Raw genomic sequence first — 23033 nt, 5'->3', positions numbered from 1 at the left:
GATCTACTTCTGGGAAAAACCAGCCATGCACGAGGACTCGCCATGAGGTAGAATCACCTCCATTCCTTGTCATTTCAGTTTTCATCATTCCACAGCGTTAGGCTGGGTTTCTAGAGAAGCAAATCCGGTGACACTTGTAGGTGTTGTCGACAGAAAGATTGACATCCAGAAATGGGTTCCATTGTTGAGGAAATAGGTAAGTCCAGTCTGGGGCAAATCAAGCTTCTCCTGACTCATGGAAGCTGATGGACAGGAGGCAGGTCAATGAAGCAGAGGCAGCAGGGGGCACAGGCCAGTGGATGCAGAGGTTCAAGTTGGCTGAAGGTTCCATCATCACGAGCCATGTCCTGACTGCCTTGACTGGACAGAAGTCCCAAGACCAATCGTGTACCGTCGTCTGTCCCTCAGCCATGCCTGCTCCTGCTTCTGTAGTCCCACTCCTAACTGTGGTGGACTGGTGTGCCACCTGTCACGCTTGGTTCTCCTCTGCGTTCCCCTGTGCCTTTGAAATCTCCGAATCTTTGCTGACTCCTGGACGCCATGACAACCTTGTGCTAATGGTCTCCCTCCTCTAGATGTGTGCTTTTGTCTTGTCTTTTCTTAATATGTGTTCTCTTGAGATTGTATTTCAGATCTGGGGGGGCTGTCTTGTCCCTTGCCACAGTGGATTTGAACTGTCAACCTTTTAGCTAGCAGCTGAACATTCAGCTATGGCACTGCTGGGGTTTCTCTGAATGAATCCTGGCTGGTCTGCTGTCAGGAGCCCTGCTGGCACAGTGGGTACATGCAGTCCCAGAGGGGAGAGAGACACCTGTCAAAAGTCCCAGTCTCAGAATCCCACAGGACAGCTCCCCTACCCTCCAGGTTCTCTCTGAGTCAGCATCGACTGGATGGCAGTGAGTCTGCCTTTTGAGTGGCACCAGGTTAAGGCCCCTAACCCAAAGGTCAGTGCTTCGAACCCATCAGCTTCTCCGCGGGAGAAAAGGGTGGCAGTCTAATCCGTAAAGAGGCACAGCCTGGGTACAGGATGGGGCAGATCTACTGCATGGTGTAGGGTCAGCACCCGCTCAAAGGCAGTGCGTTTATGTTGGAGTCAAGTGGCTGTTTTGTGAGCAGTGGGGAGAGCGCAGGCTTACCCACTTGGTAGAGAGGGAGGCAGGGGTCAGGTGGTCCAAGGAGGTGAGCCAGCCCACTCCCTTCCCCCTGGCTGCCTCCAGTGCTGGAAGTCAGCAGAAACAAAGCAGAATGGGGTGGGGAGGGAGGACCACCAGAACAGAGCCTTGCCTCTTCCTGAAGCTCAGGGGGCCGCAGCAGGCGCCACATCCAAATCAGTGCACCGTGATACCCGTGTCTTCGATGCGGGCTGGGGGCTGGGCTGCTGGAGAAGAAACTGGCAACATTAGGCGTTGGCAAGTTAATTAGGGTTCAGGAGTCCAGTGAGCAAGGAGAGAGGCTAGATTTGCATAAAGCCCATTTACATAATGCTCTCCACAAATTGTGCAGCCATAAGGCTGTGGGCCGCAGGGAGGGGGAGGACATTGCATGCCTGAGGCTAGAGTCAAAGGGGGTGAGAGACGTCTGAGGAGCCAGACACCATCCCGATCCCAATCCATGGATCCACCACCTCCATCCTGATCCAGGATGGCCCACCCGGGCACCGCATCCTCTTCCGCCTCTGGCCTTGCTCCCACCCTGACCGGACAGCCAGAAGCCTCAGATGTCAGAGCAGCCCTGTGCTAAGTGTTTGGGAAGTCAATCTCCAGGCCTTTCTTCCGAGGCACCTCTGGGTGGACTCAAAGCTTTTGGTGAGCAGCTGATGTGTTAACCGCTTGCACCACCTAGAGGCTCTAAAACACAATCAAAAGAAGAGAAAAAAGAAAACCTACCGCCACTGACTTGACCTTGACTTGTATGTACCATTTAGTACACACACACGCACACACACGCACACACACGCACACCCACACACGCGCACACACGCACATGCACACACGCACACGCACACGCACGCACGCACACATGCACACACACTCACACACACACACGCACACGAAGGAGTTGTACTGGGCCATAATGAACACTTCATACAATTCCATAGTTCAACCATATTGAGAAGGGATAGGTCGTTCTCACCACAATCGACCTTGGAATAGTTTCCCCTTCTTGTACCCATTGGGGTTGACTCTCCACTTCCCTGACCCTCCCCCTCTGTGCCACGAGGTAATTATTATTTCAGCGACTCTCTTCATAAATCCACTCCCCCTGCCTTCTCTATACAGAATAAGGACAAAGAACACCCACCACAAAGGACCCAGCAACAATGATCGTGAAACATAAAGACCTCAATCAGAAAAATCAGAGGAGATACAAAATTTAGAATAAACTGAAAGTGGGTTCAAAGGGCGGTCGAATGACAAGATGTCACCCTCCTGTCAGTCAAGTGCCACGAACCACTTTACAAGGCTCTTTACCTGAGCTCAGTGCTTTCACATGCCTAGCCTATGGACAGTGGGGACTCAGCAGGCACTCAGTCCATGCGGGCACCCTGCACGTGGATTCTGGGCTTCCCCTGCCTTCCATAGAATTCTGCAAACGGGGTGCTAAGCATTTTGGTAGTGGAAGCATTCCTCCCTCTGGGCCAGGATCATCTTGTTTACAATCCTAGGAACACACAGCCTGGTGTGCTGACTCCTCAATTAGATGACAGACAGCCTCCTCTTTCTCCTAAAAAGTGAGTGGTGGATTTGAAAAGTTGACCTTGCAGTTAGCGGTCCAGGGTTTAACCCATTCTGCCACTCGGGTTCTTTTCAGGGACTTAAATAGAACCCAAACCAAACCCACTGCCGTGGAGTTAATCCTGACTCACGTGGACCCTATCTAAGGATTCAGAGGCTGTAAATCTTATGGAAGCCAGGAGTCTCATCTTTTTCTCATGGAGTGGTTGGTGGGTTTGAACTGCCGACCTTGCAGTCAGGAGCCCATCACTTACCTCACAGTATCACTGGGCTCCAGAGTAGGTCTTATTCTTCCCACAATTACAAATGTGAAGCATGTGGTTATTTATGCTGTTATGGCTGACCAGCGATAACACAGGGATATGGTCCCTAGTTTCTAAAGTACTGAGCTACTTTGAAGGTGAAGCCCACTTAGTGTATAGCAAAATACTTCAAAGAGAAGGGAGGCAGACAGTTTGCTAATCAGAGGAAGGAATCAGAGACAGACAGAGGAAGAGACAGAGGCCCAGAAGCAGAGGTGTGCTACCTACAGGTGCTATCTACAGGTGTTGGTGACCCTGGATAGTACCAGAGAGGCTTCTTGTTCTAAAATAAGCTGGCCCGATCGATGGAATGTTCAGCCTTGAAGTTCCAGCTCTGAGCTGTCTAATACACTAGCCACTAGCCTCAGGGGCTACTGAGCCCTTGAAAAGAGAACTTCATTTTAATTGTACTTTAGTCCATTCATTTACATTTACATTTTGAAGAGCCTTGTTAAGGAGACTTAGTAGTGCAATGAGGAACTGCTAACCCCAAGGTTGACGGTTCTAATCCACTGGCCACCTGGAGGGAGAAAGATGAGGCTGTCTGCTCCTGGGCACAGTTACAGAGCAGACCCTTGGAGGGGTCTGCTCTGTCCTCTCGGGTCGCTCAGAGTCAGAATGGATGGCAGCGGGGATGTGGCTGCTGCCCCGGACAGGACGATGTTAAGAATTGGCCTGCCACCCGTTACTGAAGGGTTGTGGGGAGGAGATGAACCAGGCAGGGTGCAGGGTAGCAACGATGAAACATATAACTTTCCTCTAGTCTTAAATGCCCTCCCCCCCCACTATCATGATCCCAATTCTACCTTACAAATCCAGCTAGACCAGAGGATGTACATCAGTACAGATAGCAACTAGAAACACAGGGAATCCAGGACAGATGACTCCTCCAGGACCAGTGGTGAGAGTGGCGATGCCTGGAGGGTGGAGAGAATGTGGGGTAGAAAGGGGGAACTGATTACAAGAATCTACATATAGCCTCCTCCCTGGGGGAGGGACAGCAGAGAAGGCGGCGGGGAGTGGGGGGGGGGAGACATCGGACAGTGTAACATATGACAAAATAATAGTAATTTATGAATGATGAAGGGTTCATGAGGTGGGGGGGGAGTGGAGAGAGGGGGAAAATGAGCAGCAGATATTAAGGGCTCAAGTAGAAGGCAAATGTTTTGAGAACGATGATGGCAACAAATGTCCATATGTGCTTGACACATGGATGTATGTATGGATTGTGATAAGACTTGTACGAGCTCCCAATCAAATGATTAGAAAAACAACAAAAGAATTGTACTGCATTGTGTCAAGGGCACGAGCTGGATTTTCTTCAGGCCGTCCAGTGCTTCAGGGTCACGGACTGCCTCCCCCATGAGGCACCCCTGTCTCTCCTTTACCTGACACCCTTGGACCTGCTGCCCACACCCCCACTTTAATTTGAGCTGATTCCCTCTCAAGGACAAAGTCTATATTCTTATTTTAATTTATGTCGCCTGAACCATTTCCAAGTTTTACTTTTAGAACCTGTCAACATTAGTGACATGTGGCATTTTAGGTACTTTTCTGCTGGTGGGGCCTAAATTTATTGTCGTTTTATGACACTCAGCAAAATGCACAAAATGCCAGAAGTGTTATAAACAGAGACAATTTATGTCCGGGTTGGGGTGAGGTTAAGAGAATGAATATAATCAATTTTTTTTCTCCCAGACTTTTATGCCAGTGTGCCGGTCAGCAGGTGCATTCTTGACACTCAACAGGAAGTACTTTGGAAGCAACCGGACGCAGGATAGCAGAGCTGCCCTGCTCACGGCTGCTCATCCCTGCTGTGTCCCCGGGGGTGGGCATGTGGGCCCTGACCCCAGGCCCCTGCTCGATGCTCCGTTAAGTCTGTAGGAGAAAGGATGGAGGGAGGGAACGAGCTAAAGCCTCCTTCATTCCGCACCACAGATCGGTTTTGCTGAACCATGGGACGCTCCTGCTCAAAACCCTGCCATGGCTCCCAGTCTCTGCGCATCCAGGCTCCCGATTGGTTACCTGAGCCTGTCTCTGGCCTCACCATCTCTGGGTAACTCACCAGGCTCGGACACTCTTTCCTCCTTGTTCCATTACTGTCATGGCTGAGTGTGCCCCACCTCCTCTGGGCTATTCTTCAGTCTACTTACTGCACAGCCTCCTGGCCCCTTCTCTGCCTCTTCATCTGCACAAAGAATTGCTAGTGCCTCCTGTGGAGCATCTCCATCAATGACAAAGCCAACAACAAAATGAAAACCAACTCCCTGCCATCGAGTCGATGCCACTCATAATGACCCTGTAGTCCAGGGGAGAACTGTCCCTGTCAGTTTCTGAGATGCTGGTTACAGAAGAGAAAGCCTCTTCTTTCTCCCACAGAGCATCTGGGACTTTTGAACTACTGACCTTACGGTTAGCAGCTGAACCTGTAATGCACTACCCTGTTGGGGCTCCTACCGCATAGTTACTGTTACTTTTTTTTTAAACGTTTTATTAGGGGCTCATACAACTCTTATCACAATCCATACATATACATACATCAATTGTATAAAGCACATCTGTACATTCTTTGCCCTAATCATTTTCTTTTCTTTTTTTTTTCCTTTTCTTTTTTTACATTTTATTAGGGACTCATACAACTCTTATCACAATCCATACATACACATACATCAATTGTATAAAGCACATCCATACATTCCCTGCCCCAATCATTCTCAAAGCATTTGCTCTCCACTTAAGCCCTTTGCATCAGGTCCTCTTTTTTTCCCCCTCCCTCCCTGCTCCCCCCTCCCTCATGTGCCCTTGGTAATTTATACATAGTTATTTTGTCATATCTTGCCCTATCCGGAGTCTCCATTCCCCTCCTCTGCTGTCCCTCTCCCAGTGAGGAGGTCACATGTGGATCCTTGTAATCAGTCCCCCCTTTCCAACCCACTCACCCTACACTCTCCCAGCATCACCCCTCACACCCGTGGTCCTGAAGGTATAATCCACCCTGGATTCCCTGTGCCTCTAGCCCTCATATGTACCAGTGTGCAACCTCTGCCCTATCCAGCCCTGCAAGGTAGAATTCGGATCATGGTAGTTGGGGGGAGGAAGCATCCAGGATCTGGGGGAAAGCTGTGTTCTTCATCGGTACTACCTCGCACCCTGACTCTCCTAAACCTCCTCTCCTAAACCCCTCTATGAGGGGATCTCCAGTGGCCGACACTTGGGCCTTGGGTCTCCACTCTGCACTTCCCCCTTCATTCAATATGGTATATATATATACATATATGTATATATATACACATACATATATTCTTTTTTTTTTGCATGATGCTTTATACCTGGTCCCTTGGGCACCTTGTGATCACACTGGCTGGTGTGCTTCTTCCATGTGGGCTTTTTTGCTTCTGAGCTAGATGGCTGCTTGTTCACGTTCAAGCCTTTAGGACCCCAGACACTATCTCTTTTGATAGTCGGGCACCATCCGCTTTCTTCGCCACATTTGCTTATGCACCCATTTGTCTTCAGCGATCCTATCATGGAGGTGTGCAGCCAATGATATGGTGATATTTTGTTCTTTGATGCCTGGTAACTGATCCCTTTGGGTCCACTCGATCACCCAGGCTGGTGTGTTCTTCCATGTGGGCTTTGTTGCTTCTGAGCTAGATGGCCGCTTGTTTATCTTCAAGCCTTTAAGACCCCAGTCACTATATCTTTTGATAGCCGGGCACCATCAGCTTTCTTCACCACATTTACTTGTTCACCCACTTTGGCTTCAGCAGTACTTTTTTTTTTTTTTTTTTACCAAAGCAGTTGATTGTAATTTGGATGAAAGTTTACTGAGCTCATTCATTCCCCATTCAACGATTCATACACATTATGTCTCCCAACACCTGTACAGTCAGTTATAATACAGCAGTATTGGTCTTACGCCCTCCCTGGCCTCCCACATTTCCATTTCCCCTCTCCCTGGCCCCTGACTGCCTTCTGAACTTTGTTTCTGGGCAAATACTCCTTTTTGGCCTGCCGCGTTCATTTGTTCTCAGGAGCATGCTCTTTCTGGGCTGCTCTCTTTATAGACCTGCCTATTGTCTGCTGCAAGGTGACGCCCAGCCGGGGGTTCCGTTTCAGGTTTGAAGGGTCTCTAAGGGTCCTGGTCTTGGAGGGTCTACTCATCTCCTTCAGACCAGAAAGTCTTTGTGGGTGAATCTGAATTGGATCCACATACAGCTTTTCTCCGATACCGTTGCCCCGGTCAGAGAGGCTGGACGTGGAATCCAGGACCATCTAGATTTTCTGGACTCCGGCTAGGGGTTCCTGGGGGTGATGACATTAGTCCTGTGGACAACTTGTGTCCTTGAGTCTCTGAGTCTCCTCTCTTTTCTTCTGCTCAGGATGGAGAGAGAAGACGAGTTACGCCTTAACACAGCCGCTCATCAGAGCGCATTACCTCTGGGGACTATGATATGTCAATGGGCCTTAAGCTATGGTCCTAAGGCCTCCGACCTCAGTGTGGCATTCCCTCAAGGTATTTAATTATGGAGAAGACGTTTCCTGGAACTTTGTCCCCCATATACTCTGCTGTGCATATTGGCAGCATGTACAAATCCATATGTAAAAACACTCCCTGCCAAATCTCCTATGGATTCCAGGCTGTATGTCCCAAGCCCTTGCCCAACGTGTTCACTGGTGTATTTCCCTGTGCGTCCACTCATAAATGGTCAGCTATGGTTGCCTTCGACCCTGTGTATCTCCCCAGGCCTTCCTTGGCCTTGGCCACATGGTGTGGCCCTCCCCTTTGTGGTACGTGTCCTTCTCCTTCATCCTTGTTAACACCTCCTAGTTGTCTTGGAAGAAATACAGCCAGAGTGCTCCATAGAGGCGTGGATGTTGAGACTTGGTCTCACAGATTTCGGGCGTGTTTTCAGGACAGACCAGGGCCTGGGAAAGGACATCGTGCTTGGTAACGTGGAGGGGCGGGGAAAAGCTGACCTCAATGAGGCAGACGGACACAGTGGCTGCAACAAGTTCAAGTACAGGAATGATTGTGAGGACCAGGCGGTGCTTCCTTTCCTTCGGGGGTGCATGGGGTCCTCGCCATGGGCTGGAGCCAACATGATGGCACTGGACAAGCACCCTCTAGTGAGCCACTGTCTCCCCATTACCTCCCACCCTCGTGGCCATCTGAGAATGTTTTAGAGCAGTCACCTCATACAACAGCTGTGCTTTGGTGAGTGGCTTTCCCCCGTGGTCAGAGCGTGTCCTCCCGGTACATGCACATGTTGTGAGGGTCTGTGGGTTCATCACTATCCTTCACACCGTGCAGGGTGTGTCCATTGACTCGCTGATGGGCACGTAGGTGGTTTCCATCTTTCTGCTCTTGGGAAGAGAACTGCAGGGATGGGGGGGTGTGCATGCATCTCTTCCGGGCTGTTCATTTTGCAGGAGCGACATTGATTTAGATAGATATAGGTGTAAGCTTAGCTGTAGCTGTAGATACACATACAAATATAGATACAGACAGAGTCCCTGGACACAGATAGAGCCACTGGACACAGACAGAGTCCCTGGACACAGCGTTCCTGAACACAGACAGAGTCCCTGGACACAGCGTTCCTGGACACAGACAGAGACCCTGGACACAGAGTCCCTAGACACAGAACCCCTGGACATAGACAGAGTCCCTGGACACAGAGTCCCTGGACATAGACAGAGTTCCTGGACACAGACAGAGTCCCTAGACACAGAGTCCCTGGACACAGACAGAATCCATGGACATGGACAGAGTCCCTGGACACGGACAGAGTCCATGGACACGGACAGAGTCCCTGGACACAGAGTCCCTGGACACAGACAGAGTCCCTGGACACAGACAGAGTCCCTAGACACAGACAGAGCCCCTGGACACAGAGTCCCTGGACATAGACAGACAGAGTCCCTGGACACAGACAGAATCCTTGGACATGGACAGAGTCCCTGGACACGGACAGAGTCCATGGACACGGACAGAGCCCCTGGACACATACAGAGCCCCTGGACACAGAGTCCCTGGACACAGACAGAGTCCCTGGACACAGACAGAGCCCCTGGACACAGAGTCCCTGGACATAGACAGAGTCTCTGGACACAGACAGAGTCCCTGGACACAGAGTCCCTGGACACAGACAGAGTCCCTGGACACAGACAGAGTCCCTGGACACAGACAGAGTCCCTGGACACAGAGTCCCTGGACATAGACAGAGTTCCTGGACACAGACAGAGTCCCTAGACACAGAGTCCCTGGACACAGAGTCCCTGGACATAGACAGACAGAGTCCCTGGACACAGACAGAATCCTTGGACACGGACAGAGTCCCTGGACACGGACAGAGTCCATGGACACGGACAGAGTCCCTGGACACAGAGTCCCTGGACACAGACAGAGTCCCTGGACACAGACAGAGTCCCTAGACACAGACAGAGCCCCTGGACACAGAGTCCCTGGACATAGACAGAGTCCCTGGACACAGACAGAATCCTTGGACATGGACAGAGTCTCTGGACACGGACAGAGTCCATGGACACGGACAGAGCCCCTGGACACAGACAGAGTCCCTGGACATAGACAGAGCCCCTGGACACAGAGTCCCTGGACATAGACAGAGTCCCTGGACACAGACAGAGTCCCTGGACACAGACAGAGTCCCTGGACACAGAGTCCCTGGACATAGACAGAGTCCCTGGACATAGACAAAGTTCCTGGACACAGAGTCCCTGGACACAGAGTCCCTGGACACAGACAGAGGTCCTGGAGAAGGGCATTGTGCTTGTGAAAGTGGAGGGTATCACAGTGATTTCTGGACCCAATGGTATGTTCACTTCGAACTTTCTGAAGAAGCACCATAGCCTTTTCCAAGGTGGTAGCACCATTTTGTTGCCCGCCCCCTCCCCCGCCTGCTCCCAGAAATGGAGGAGGGTTCTGATCTCCACCTGCACCAGCACTTGGTGCTCTCCTGGTCGGATGCTTTTTGTTAGTGCTGAGAGGGTCTGCACTGGCGGTTTTGTTGGGGTTCTCTCTGCTCCGGCGACATCATGGGCACTTCTCTAGTACATCTGTTGGCCACCCCCCGTATCTCCTTTTACTGCAGGCTCTCATCACGGTTGGCCTTACCTCTCTTGCCACCCAAAGACCAGGACATCCCTTAAGGCCAGACCCTGAGGGCCTCAGGCATCGGGACCCCGGGCAGCGTAAAGGAAAGGCAATTGAGTGAAGTCACACGGGGCTGGGACGGACATGGTGCTCAGTCCCTCTGCAGTAGGCTCGGGGTTGCACGCTGTCGGCTCCACGGGCATCGAGTACCTGCTCCCTGCTTTCCAGCTGGCCACAGTGCTCTTTCTCCTTTTCCTCCATTTCCCCGTCCTGACAGTTTTAGGCCTCGAACCATTCCCTTCACTGCCATCTTATTGGGTGGTCTGCCACCTGGACGCCAGCGACAATGGAAAGACCGCTTTCTGTTGAACTTGAAGCAAGCTGAGTCTTTGCCGTCTGTTTCCCTGCTCTACCTCGATGAGCCGGGGGACGGTGGGCTGGATGGGTTTTAGGATCTGACCCAAGTGGCAGTGGTGGATAGGGGACTGGGGTGCAACACCTGCCGGGCACAGGTAAGGCTTGGTAGGCCCACTGTGAGTCGCCATTGCTAGCACCTCAGTGTCCCCATCTGCCGTTCTGCGGTTGACCTGACTCACGGCCACCTCCGTGGAAGCAGATCCCCAGGTCTTTCTCCCAAGGGGCCCTGGGTGGGTTTGATCTTCAAACCTGAAGTCAGCCACAAACAGTTGGCACCACCACTGGGCCTTTTTTTGTGCCATGGGGCAGCCATAACACATGCCCCCGGGCTCAGCAGAGCAGACGATTACCGACTCCCAGCACTGGAGGCTAGAAGTGAAACCAGGACATGTGTACCCGAGACCATGCCTGAGTCACGCCCGGGCCCCCGCGGCATTCCTCTGCAGACACATGGCCCCGCCGCCTCTGCCCATCAATCCACAGTGTCCTCACGGAGAAGATGCCATGGGTACGGGATGCCCAGCCACGCATCTCCGGGAGCTGCTACCATCTTCAGGGATGTCATGGCAGTTCCAAACAGGTTAGGTTCAGGTCCCAGGGGTCAGGGCCGGGTCACAGACGCTGGCGGATCACTTTGTAGTAGCCTTCACTGTTGTGCTGCTGTGGAGTCTCGTGTGTCCTGCCTCCTAAGGGCAGGGGTGGGCGGTGAGGTCTGAGGCTGCTCTTGCACCGCCCTCAGGGATGTGGCTGACACCTGTCAAGGTGCCTTGTGTACTCAGAGTGCCCACCTTGACTTCAGGGAACTATTGTGTTCACGAGGGCGAGGCCCTGACTGTCCAGTCTTAGAGAAGAGAACTTGCAGACTTAGACAAAGGGCGAGGCTTGCCAGGCCCCGGGGGCTACGAGGTGGGGGTCAGATGAGGAAGCCAGATGCCAGTGCAGGTCCATCCACTCCCCAGCCCCAGAGGAGGTTGTGGGATGCTTCCACACATGTGCTTGGGGTGGGAGGTGCTAGCATTTTGGCGGAGCTGGTCAGAAGTAGAACCGTGGCCATCAGACTAGAAAAGAGTTTGAAAATGAATTACGGAAGATTTCACCTAAAGACTATTTAATGATATGCCCAGTGTATGTGGTGGGGTAAATAAACATCGGACCACTAACCACAAGGTTGGGGGTTCAAAACCCCCGGGAGCGAGGAGAGGCTATCTATCAGTTTTGGCAAAGACTGGTAGCCTCAGAAATCCGATATAGAATGGCGGTGATGGGTGTGGGCTTGGGTTTGGTTTGGACGGTGCATTCCCATCATCCACCTGTTGGTTCCTCATAATGTGCTCCTTTGCAGGCTGCGCAGTCGATAAGTGAGACTGCAGGTGGGCCGATGCCTTCCACTCACAGTGCTGGTGAACAATAACTGACTACCACAGACTGCCGGACGATGGAACCAGTCCGTGTTGGAAGGACGGCAATCAGGACGCTCCTTAGATGTGAGGCTGGCGAGACTGCCTTTCATGTTCTTCCGACCCGGCCCTGGAGAAGGACACCACGCTGGGGGAAGTTGGTGGTAGGCGCTACTGAATCCGTTCTAGAAACCTTGATGGTGGTCCTTGTCTCACAGCGACCCTGCACACCACAGAAGGGAGTCCTGCCTGGCCCTGCGACAGTCTCACAAGTGTTCTTAGGTCTGGGCCCATGGTTGTAGCCGCTGGGTCGGTCCATCTTGTTGAAGGACTTCCTTTTTAATCCTGCCCGGGTACTTTACCTAGCATGATGTCCCTCTCTGGGACTGGTCTCTCCTGGCAATGTGTCTGAAGCAGGTGAGATGAAGTCTTGCCATCCACGCTTCTAAGGAGCATTGTGACTTGGTCGAGTCGAGTCGGAGACAAAGAGGCAGGTGTTCAAGGTGATGGAGGGGCACAATGGCTACCACAATGGGCGCAGACATAACACCAATTGTGAGAATGGTGCCGGCCTGGGCAGCGCTTCCTCTGTTGTCCACGGGGTCGCTAGGAGACAAGGCCAATCTTGAAGGCTGCTTGAAGCTCTGTCACTGGTATTGCAAGTGCGAGCAGGAATACCCAGGGCACCAAGCTTTAGAGGCGCTTCTAGACAGGCCTGGCAAGTCACTGATGAAAATCAGCCAATGGAACCCACCAGAATCCCATCCAACATAATGCAGAAAGGAGATTCACCTGGCAACAAGGCACTCAGAGTGCTCCGCGGTCAAAGCAATGAGCAGTGGTCTGAGGGGTGGCTGGTTCTGTTGGCCTCAGCTCTGCGGGCACTGTGTGCTTGCTAAGTGTTGGACTGGCCAGCATCAAGTGTTGGGCTGGCCAGCATCAAAGCCGGCCGAGGACACGGCGAGGTTGTGTGGGTGGTTCAGTTGGCCGCGGCTGTGTGGGTCTCAGAAGAAGCCAGCTGCATCCCTGGGAGTGGGGCAGGAATCTTGGTTCCACCTGGGCCCTGCGGAGTCCCCACTGGGTGAAATGTGCTCAGCTGTGGGAGCCACTGTCCCCCTTACAAAGCACCAGAGATGCAAACGGCTGGAACGAGAAGGAAGTTAAGACCCCTGGTGTCCCTCCTCAGGGAATAGGATACAAGGGTCCTCTCTTTCTCTCTCTTTTCCAGCCACACTCTGCCCGTCATCCCTCCCACCTTCCCCTCTCCCTCCTGCTTCCCCTCCCCTCTCAAGTGAGCCCCTCCCCTCCGCACACCCCAATTGATTTCCCTCACTCATCTTGGCAGGTTAGTAATCACCATCCTCAGCAGAAATCCCTTCCATTTCATTACACCCGGTGAGAAATACTTGGGGGCAGGGGGTGGGCTGGGTGCTGTGCTTCATCCCACTCCTGGCTGAGTGTCAGGTGAGTGCTTGGTCTAGGGAGGAAGGCAGTGCAAGGGCCGGGGGAGAGACCCCTTCACTGCTCTTTCCTGCCCCCAGGGCCTGCCCCATGGCTTGTAACAGCTCTCAGGGCCTCCTGTCTCTCTCTGTCCCCCAACAAGCATACACGCTTCGAGAGTTTCTGCAGGCTAGCAGAGTTCTCTCATGTGCGTTTTTCTCTGGACTTCTCTCAACACCCGCCCCGAGAGGTCGAGGCTGCTAGCTCTCTTTTACAGGCGAGGAAAGCGAGGCTCAGAAGCCCCCAGCAAGACCTTTCCTGGGCAACACCAAACCCAAACAAACAAAAATCCCATGCGACCCCACGTGGGGCCAAGTAGAATGGTTCCTCAGTGGGTTTTGGGTGGTCATCTTCAGCCAGGCCTTTCCTCCGTGGTACCTCGGTGATGGATTCCCAATGTCCAGCATCAGGCTGGGCACCCAAAGCAGAGTGAGAGCAAGCCGACTCTACTAGTGGGGTGCAGAGCAGCTCATCCCAGGCCCCACTGCTGGCAAATGGCCAGACTGTGGGTTGGCTGCTGGGCTTGAGAGCAAAGATCTGAAATTGGACAAAGGACAGCTCTTGGACTCTGGGAGAAGCATGAGGGGAACTTCCTAGCCCTCAGGAGTCTCTCTGTGTCCCCCAGCCCAGCAGAGGCCATTTGGATTCAAGCTGAGGGCCTTGTAGGCTTCTCCGAGGAGCCAGTTTCCTGGTCTCCTGGCTGCAGGACCAGAGCCTGGGCTGAGCCACTGGGAGAGGATACGGTATGCAGATCGCCCCATTAACATTTCATGTGGATTTGAAAATTCAGTGTTGACTGCGCAGTGACGCAAATAGGTATGAAAATTCCGAAGAAGGCACACTCATTGTTACAGAAATCACATGGCTGAACAGCGACTAATGAGGCAGACAAGGAATCCTGCTCACCCCCAGAGGACCAGGGGAGACGAGAGGAAGCCACCGTGCTACATTATTCATACATCCTTGTTTGAGTTTCAGATCTTAAGGAGGCTGGGGAAGAAGAGGCAGCCGGGGCAGAGGGGTGGGAGGCAGCCGGGGGTGGCGGCGGGGCTGCTGGGCCCTGCCAGCTGCGGAAGGCCGGGTGACTAATTGACAGCTCTTCACCAATCCCTTCCCTTGGGCGCCCTCTCTCCTCTGCTCACTTTTCCTGCCGGCCCACACACACCTCCCCAGCACCTGCTACAGCGCCTGGTTCCCCCTCCTCGGTGGCTGAGGGCTGGGCTGACAGTCTGGGCTCTGGGTGACCTCAGTCCTTCATCCTGGAAAACAAGCACAGGCGGCTCCTCTCTGATTCAGGGGGTGGCATTTCTGCGTTCCCAATGCCGCGCGAGCCAGGCAGTTCTTGCTAGAAGGTGGGTTCTGAGCCATCAGGCCTGTAGCTGGGCCTCAGATCCTGTAACTCCCACCCGTTCCCTGGTGTGGCAAATACTGATACCTCTCAGACTGCCTTCGGCATGGAGTGAGGCCACACGATGCCACAGGGCATGCGGAGGATACCCGGCGGGTCTGGGGCACCTCTGGGTCAACATAACCTCTCACTCTCCCACTGCCATTGAGTGGATGCCAACTCACAGCGACCCAAGAGGCCGGGCTGAATGGTCCCTGTAGGTTTCTAAGACTGTAACTCTATTGGAGCAGAAAGCCACTTCTTGCTCCCACGGAGTTCTTGGTGGGTTTCGAACTGCCGGCCTCTTGGGTAGCAGGCCAACTCGTAGCTCACCGTGCCAGTGAGTCTACACAAACCCTGGTGTGCAGTGGGTTAGGTGAAAGATCATGGGTTTGAACCCACCGGCGGCTCTGCAGGAGAAAGATGAGGGACTCTGTCTCCATGAAGGACCGTCTCGGACAGTCCTGCTCCATCCTGGAAGTTTGCTAGTGACTCATCAGAGGCTTGAAGCTATCCAGACGCACCTCAGAAGAAAGGCCTGGCGGTCAGCGGAGGAGTGCTGGTGGGATAGTGGTTACACTCTGGGCTGCTGACCTCAGGCTCAGCAGTTGGAAATTCGCAGCTGCTCCTTGGGGAAAAAGACTGGGCTTTCTAGTCCCACGAAGAAGACTTCGTCTCGGGAACCCACAGGACGCGGGTCTGCCTGTTGGGTAGGGCTTCTGTGCGTGGACAGCGGCTCGGGGGCGGTGAGTGTGGGTTTGAGTTTGCTGAAGTGCCCACGGAGCGCAGGTCTGCTGTGAAACTCATGGGGTCCCCGCCGTCAGGACCAACTCGACTGCCAACTGCTGCCGCGGCCTCTCCTTCTCTTTGCCCGGGCATTCTTCCCTCTTTCCTGTGTGTCTGCAGTCTTAAGCACCCGCCCAGCCCAGCCCAACCCAAGGCACACCCAGCAGGGTGCCCACGTCCTCAGACCGCTATAGCCCCGATGCCTGATTCCTCTCTCTGCCCATCCTCTCGATTCCCTCCTGTCCATTGTGGAAGTCCCTCCTCCCCTCTGGCAGTCCTGCTGGCCTAGTGGTTCCAGTTGGGCTACGCCCCCAAGGTCAACAGTTCAAAGTCACCAGACTCTCCGAGGGAGGAAGACGAAGATTTCTACTCCTGTAATGAGTTATCGTCTCTGAAACCCACAGGGGCAGTCCGATCCTGCCTTACCCAGTGGGGATTGATTCGATGGCTCTGTGCTTATTTGTCTGTTTTCTGCTCCCCTGCCGCCATGACAGCGCCCCTGCACTTTGTTCCTTAAGCAAGATGCCTTCGGAGAAACGCTCTGATGAATACCTGCTTCCCAGGGAACGACCCTTGCCCTCTGCCCAGGGGCGCTACCTCCTGGCAGCTCTAACCCCATGCTCTGGAGAGGAAGGGCAGGGTTAAACAGGGGGGCCTTCCAGCTGGCACCCCTTCTTGGCCAGTGACGTTGATTCCAGGGTCTAGACAAGCCAGAGAGGAAATGCACCTGGAGAGGGCCCGGAACACTGACCTTGGCCAGCAGGAGGGTGGGGGTGTAGCCGACCGCACCACCCCCAAGGCTCCCCACGAGCCTAGCATCCGTAATGAGCAGGTGTGCGCATTTGGTCATTATCGCGCCGTGATATCGTCCCCTTCTCCCTCCTGCCAACATTTTCTTCGTCAACGTTATGGGCGCTCACGAGGTTAATGCAGGGCCGTAAATTGGCGGCGGGTCGAACAAGTGAGACTGGGGAACTGTTCATAAATCTACGGAAGCGTCTCTCCAGTTTGTTGATTTCATAAACTATCATTCTGCAGAAATGCACAGGGAACAGGCATGGCAGGGGCTGCAGAGGACGCAGGGGGGGGGGGGCGGCCGGGGACATGGGTGCATACAGCTTTGTCATCCCGGTAAGGTGGCTGTTTAGCCTCTTGGCCCTGGTGTTTTGCACTCAGCAGAGCAGCCTGGGAGCGCTCTCAAAAGATCAAAAGACAGCTGGGGGCGCTCTCAATATTGGCGTGGGGTCTCAAAACCTGAAACACCTGTGCTGCTGTTTGCACAACACAGACCCTCCCCAAGACAACCTTCTGCTTTGCTCACAGCCCAATTCTCAAACTCACTGCCGTCGAGTGGGGCGCCACTCCCAGAGACCCGAGAGGACAGGGTAGAACTGCCCCGTGGGGCCTCTGAGCCTAGCTTCTCCGAACAGCTGGGGGTTGGAATGACTGATCTTGCACCAGCCACTATGGCCAGGGCTGGCAGATGGACCAGCAGGGGGCTTCTTCCCAGGGCACGGAAGGAGGGGCTGCTGGGAGCATGGCTGCTGGAGGCCAACAGATGGGGTTGCAGCACCTGGCAGGCCCCTGGCCTTGGGGCGCATCTCTTTCTGAGCCGTCGTTCCTTCAGATGCATCCGACAGACCACCATGAGTGCTCGGTGGAGCCAAACTACTCATGATCGAATCCATGCTGATTCATGGAGACCTTATAGGACAAAGTGGAAGTGCCCCCCCATAGCGGGGGCTCTAAGGCTAACTATTTAGGGGAGTAGAAAGCCTCATCTTTCTCTTGGTGAGTGGCGGGTGGTTTCAAAGAGCTGACCTTCTGGATAGCAGCCCCATCCATACCCACTAAGTAAGCACAGGTCTGATCATCGGACAGCTGAGGATAGGGAGCAAAGGTTTCTTCCTTTCTCGTCCCATGTCCCCGCTGGTCCTCAGCATCGCACAGGAGTCCACGCCCCCCGTGTTCCTTGTTTGGGTTAAAGGTCATGGGAAGGGCATCATCTCGTTGCTTTCTCATCAACCAGCCCCAAGCTGGCAAGGAAAGATGGTGGAGGCTCAATAGGAAGGCAGGACGATGACACTGCGTGAAGGAGACGGGCACTGCTGGATCTCTGGGTACTGGGAACCAAGTTGCTCGCTGAGGGGATGCCCCAGGCCTCTTGGGCACAGTGGTGAGGACCACAGACTTGGTGGACCTGGGTTCCAGGCCTGGCGGCAACCCTTTGCCACCCAAGTAGCCTCAGGGACAAGACTTTGAATCTCTGACTTTCCGCAAAAAGAAGATGTGTTTTTATTTCAACAAAACTTTATCATTGTGAATTCGGTGATGGTTTACAGAACATCAATTTTCCATTGCACGATTCAGATGCATCTTGCTTTCACGCACCCGTTCCAGTGCCCTCGAAGCTGCGTCTTATCCTGTGCCAGGCTGCTGACCTTCAGCATCTCCCCTACAGAGAGGAGAGGGGTTCTGCTCCCTGAAGGTTTATAGTCTTCGAAGCCTGGCGGCAGCAGGTTGCTCTTTCCTATAGAGCTGCTTGGGACTGGAACAGACTTGGTGGTAGTGGTTGGGTTTTTGGTTTCATTTACTGGTTGATGGCTCAGCTGGTTAAGCAAAAAATCAGCCCTTAGAACCTACCAGTTGCTCAGCTGGAGAAAGATGTGGCCGTGTGCTCTCATAAAAATTAGTCTCAGAAACTCATTCCTTCTCTGTCCTATAAGGTTGCTAGGAGTTCGACTTGACTTTGACAGTGGGTTTGGTTGGAGTTGCTGCTCTAGTTGTTAGGTGCCATCAAGTTGGTTCTTTGAGGCAAGAAAGTCTTGCCCTTTTTATTTTGAAATAAGTTTTAGTTGAGGTGGTTCTGACCCATAGCAACCCTACGCACAGTAGACGGGAACATTGGCCAGTCCCACCCCTCCTCACAATTGTTCCTCGGCCTGAGCCCCTTGATGTGGCCACTGCGTCGATCCACCTTGTTGAGGTTGACCTCTTTTCCGCTGCCCCTTTAAGCATCACGTCCTTCTCCAGGGACTGGTCTCTCCTGACAAAAGGTCCCAAGTATGTAAGAGGAAGTCTCACCACCCTGGTCTTTAAGCAGCACTCTGGCTGTACTTTGGCTGGTCCTGATCATTTCATGACGGCTATGTGACTGTGGTGGTATAGAGGTTACTCACTGAGCGGCTAACTGCACTGTCAGGCATTCCAAACCTCCAGGAGAAGAGGAGGCGTTCTGCTCCTGTAAAGAGTTGCAGCTTCAGAACCCCCCAGGAGCAGTTCTACCCTATTCGAGAGGGCTGCTATGAGCCAGAATCAACTCGATGATGGTGAGTTTGTTTTTCAGTTTGCTCTGCTAGTGGAGGCTTCACCTTAAATACTGTAATTCCTCAGGCGAATTGCTGAGCATTTGGTGAATGCTATTGCTATGGGTAGAACGACCCTAGGAGCTTTTGAGCATATCAATGAGGGTGACTCACCCCAAGACCAGAGAGTTGTTCCATCTCACCACGCTGGCATTTTGGATTCAATTATTCTTTGTGTTGGGGCTCTCCTGTGCATGGATTCATCCTGGACTCCAATGTCAAGATGGCAGGAGCCTCTTCCTCCCAGTTGTTGTAAGGATCAGGAATTTATCCAGACAGTGTTCAAGGTCCTCCGGGCTGGAGCATGGCAGGGGTGAGGGTGGGGTGATGGAGTGGGGGTGGAGATGTCATGCTAAACCATCCTTAGTTTACACTGATACCCCAGTGTGTTACTATAGGTAGACTAGAGAAACAAATTCATAGATACTTATATATGTATGAGAAAGAGCTTTATATCCAAGAGCAATTGAACATTGAGAAAACATCCCAGCCCAGTCCAGATCATCTATAAGTTCAATATTAGCCCATATGTCCAGTACCAGTCTGCGAATTCCTCTTCAGATTCACACAACATATGCAAAGATGCCACATGCAGAAAGATCACAGGCCAGTGGGTGGCACGTCTTCGGGATCCAGTGGCAGTGGAAGCATCTCAACACTGGCAAGGGTCTCCATGTGGCTCCTCCAGCTCCAGGACTCTAGCGTAGCTCCATGTGTCTTCTCAACAGGAATGTCTCACAGAAAGTGTGCGTGTGTCCTGCCTCCAGTGAGCTATTCATCTCCTTTGGCCTCCAAAGGAGGTCATGAAACTGCGATCTGATTGACAGGCTAACCCCTTCGCTCTTGAAACTCTCAAATTGACCACAGATTATGTAACTACCACACGCAGACCATAATCCAGAGGAAACACAGGGACAAAACAAAAGGAAAAAGCAACAATCATTTCAGTAACCTTACACATACTCATAAGTAGCTCACAAGGTCGCCATGAGTCCGTGAGGTTTTGGCTCGGCTGGCTTACTAACATTCATGAACCTGGGATTTGTGGATGACACAACTTGACTGGCTGAAAGTGAAGAGGCCCTGAAGCGCATGCTGTGGAAGAGCCTGACTGCAGACTTTGGTAGGGATTACACCTCAATCAAACCAGGACAAGAACAAAAAGTCCTCATGTGTTAACTGGGGACAAGACTGGCATTGTCAACGATTGAGCTGCCATCAACGGTCATGGAAGAAACAGTCCAGAAATCCAATGACACGTTGCACTGGGCAAATCTGCTGCACAAAGTCTCTTTAAAGGGTTGAAGAGCAAAGGTATTACTATGATGACCAAGATGTGCCTGCCCCAGGGTGTGGTGCTTTCGGCCTCCCCATGTGCACGTGAAAGCTGGACCATGAATGGGGGGGGGGTGTCCCAGAAGAATGGAGGCATTTAATGGTGGTGCTGGTGAAGAACATGGAAAGTTCCATGGACTGCCCGAGGAAGGAACCAACCCGTCTAGGAAGCCATACAGCCAGAGGATGCTCCTTAGAATCGAGGACGGTGAGACTTCTTCTCATGTACTTGGGACATGTTATCAGAAGGGACCCGGCCCTGGAGAAGGACATACTGATCAATCAAGTGTAGGGACAGCGGGAAAAAGAAAGGGCCTTAAGGAGATGGTTGACATGGAGTGGCTGCAACAATGGTCCCAGACAAAGCATTGCTCGTCTGGATGGTGCAGGACCAGGCAACGCTTTGTTCTGTCGTACCTACTGAAGTCTACTTGACCATGCCTAGCATTCAGTCACCACCGCTGCCCATTTCCAAAAGTCTCTATCACCTTAAAAGAAATTCAATGTCCTATAAGCAGTAAACCCTCCCCATTTCCCGTCTGACCCTGATACCCCCTGATAGGTGGTCTCCATAGACTTGGGTATAGACACTGCATACGCATGCGATACTAAATTTGTCACAACAACATGTAAAACAATAATACTCATGGTAACAGTGCCTTACAGAAATGTCTTATGGGGGGAGGGTGCTATTGGAAAAAAATGTAGGAAACATGCACTGTTTATGGGAAAATACAGCAAATGGGAGCATGCGTTATCTGTCCTCTTGAGGTTGAGTTAGTGTACTCAGGGTGATGTTTAGAGTCCACTCATTCCAGAGCATGGGTCAGAGCTTCATCCCTTTTTATGAAAGAGCAATAGTCCGTCGCATGTATCTGCCCCGTTTATTTGTCTGTTTGCCTGCTGGTAGGCATGTGGGCTGTGTCCACCTTTTGGTTATTATGAATAATGTTGCTGCGAACACTGTCATCATAGATGGTCATTTTGATGTTTGCATGCCCGAGGTGTTGAAATAAAAAGACTCGCTCTGCTTTTCCCAGTGTCCCCGTCTCCACAATGGCTCAGCGGAGAGTTGCTTGGCTGGAAGAGGGTGCCAGCTCAATGTGTCTGTGTTAGGTTGTGCATAGAGAAACAGAACCAGTGGCCCTCGTGTATGTATAAGGAAGAGATTTAGATCAAGGAAGAAATCTGTATCGAGAAAGTAGCCCACAGAGCTCCAGCATGGGCAAGCCCAGTCCAACTCCAATCTATGGGTCAGTTGCTAAGCTGGAGTCCCTTCCTGACTCATGCAGCTGTTGGCCAACAAAACAGGAAACAAGAGGATGAACCAGGAGGTAGACTGGTGGCCGCAGAGTGGAGTGGATTCATGGTCAACAGAGAACATGACAGACCTCTGATAGTTTCCAGGGGTGGCAGGCCACATGGCAGACCACTGGCCCAAGTCCAAAGAAACCAGATCCAGGCCATCAGGCAGAAGAAGAATGCCAGTTCTCCACAGTGCATATTTATAGATAGGAGAGAGACCACATCCCCAAGAAGGGACCATTCGGCCGTGAACTGCATCTCATGGGGGAGGCTTTTCTGCCACATGACTAAAGATTCTGCCCAACCGAATTAGTACAGCCTAACTACCTTAGTGTCTCATTGGCATGTTTTATTATTAAGTGGTCTCTCTTCTTTTGAATGAAAACTAGGTGGGCTTGAATTAAGACCTAGAAGCTAAATCCGCATGTTGAGTCATCAGAGCTGCTGGCCTCTGGCTAATAAAGTCCTCCTTCCACCAGGGTCTGGTGGGCCCAGCTCTGCTCTGATTGGCTCTCACCTTCAGGGGACCACAGGGAGGTGAGATGAAAAGCGACCCCACCTGAGGTCAGAGTTCCTCGGCTTCCTGCCGAGGCCACCAGGAGCTCCTGGAGTGAAGGGTAGTCACAATGTGATTGTGAAAAACGATTACGAGGATCATAATAATGCAAATTGAGAATGAGCCCTTTGACTGCCAGGAGCGGAGACACGTTAGGGGGAGTTCCATATGAGGGATCCATCACTTTGATTTTGACTGTGGCGGTGAGTCCACCCCCCGCTCTAATTTTAGAAGCACTCAGAGACAGGAATAGGTTGTCCGTGTCTCTGTCAGGCAGTAGGTAACTTACATTTCCCGGGTCTTGGATGGATACCGGCTAATATTCTGCCTCAAGAACATTTTTAGAATCACATTCCAAGGGAACAGCAATGTTCCCTAACCTGAGTGGCATTGCCAGCTGGGCGGGACATCTCTGTGGCTAACCATCAACCTCCGAAGATGGCTAAAAGAGGTGGGGAGGATGGAGGACTGCAGTCCAATGAAGCCAATCATCAGTGCAGGAACCAGGGAAGTCATGCCGGCAAGACTAGCCTTGGCAGCATCACGGGGGCCAAGGGCAATGCCCACGAGGCCGGGCAGGGCCTATGTGGCTTGGGGAGGGCCAGGAGACGTGATGTGGCTATGTGGGAAAGGTTGGGGCACTTCTTATCCTGGAGTTTGATTTTTCCTGACTTGCTGACATGCTATTCAAACAGACTTGCACCCCCATCCCCACCCCATGTCTGACTGGTGGGTAGAATGCCCAAGCCCCTGACCTTCGTCACTTTGACCTCTCTCCAGGACAGGGAATGTGCCTTTGGCATCCTCTGGACCTGGACATGGCAAATGACA

Source organism: Tenrec ecaudatus, chromosome 16 (assembly GCF_050624435.1).
Source record: "Tenrec ecaudatus isolate mTenEca1 chromosome 16, mTenEca1.hap1, whole genome shotgun sequence".
Taxonomy (NCBI): domain Eukaryota; kingdom Metazoa; phylum Chordata; class Mammalia; order Afrosoricida; family Tenrecidae; genus Tenrec; species Tenrec ecaudatus.
Note: the sequence above shows the minus strand (reverse complement) of the source record.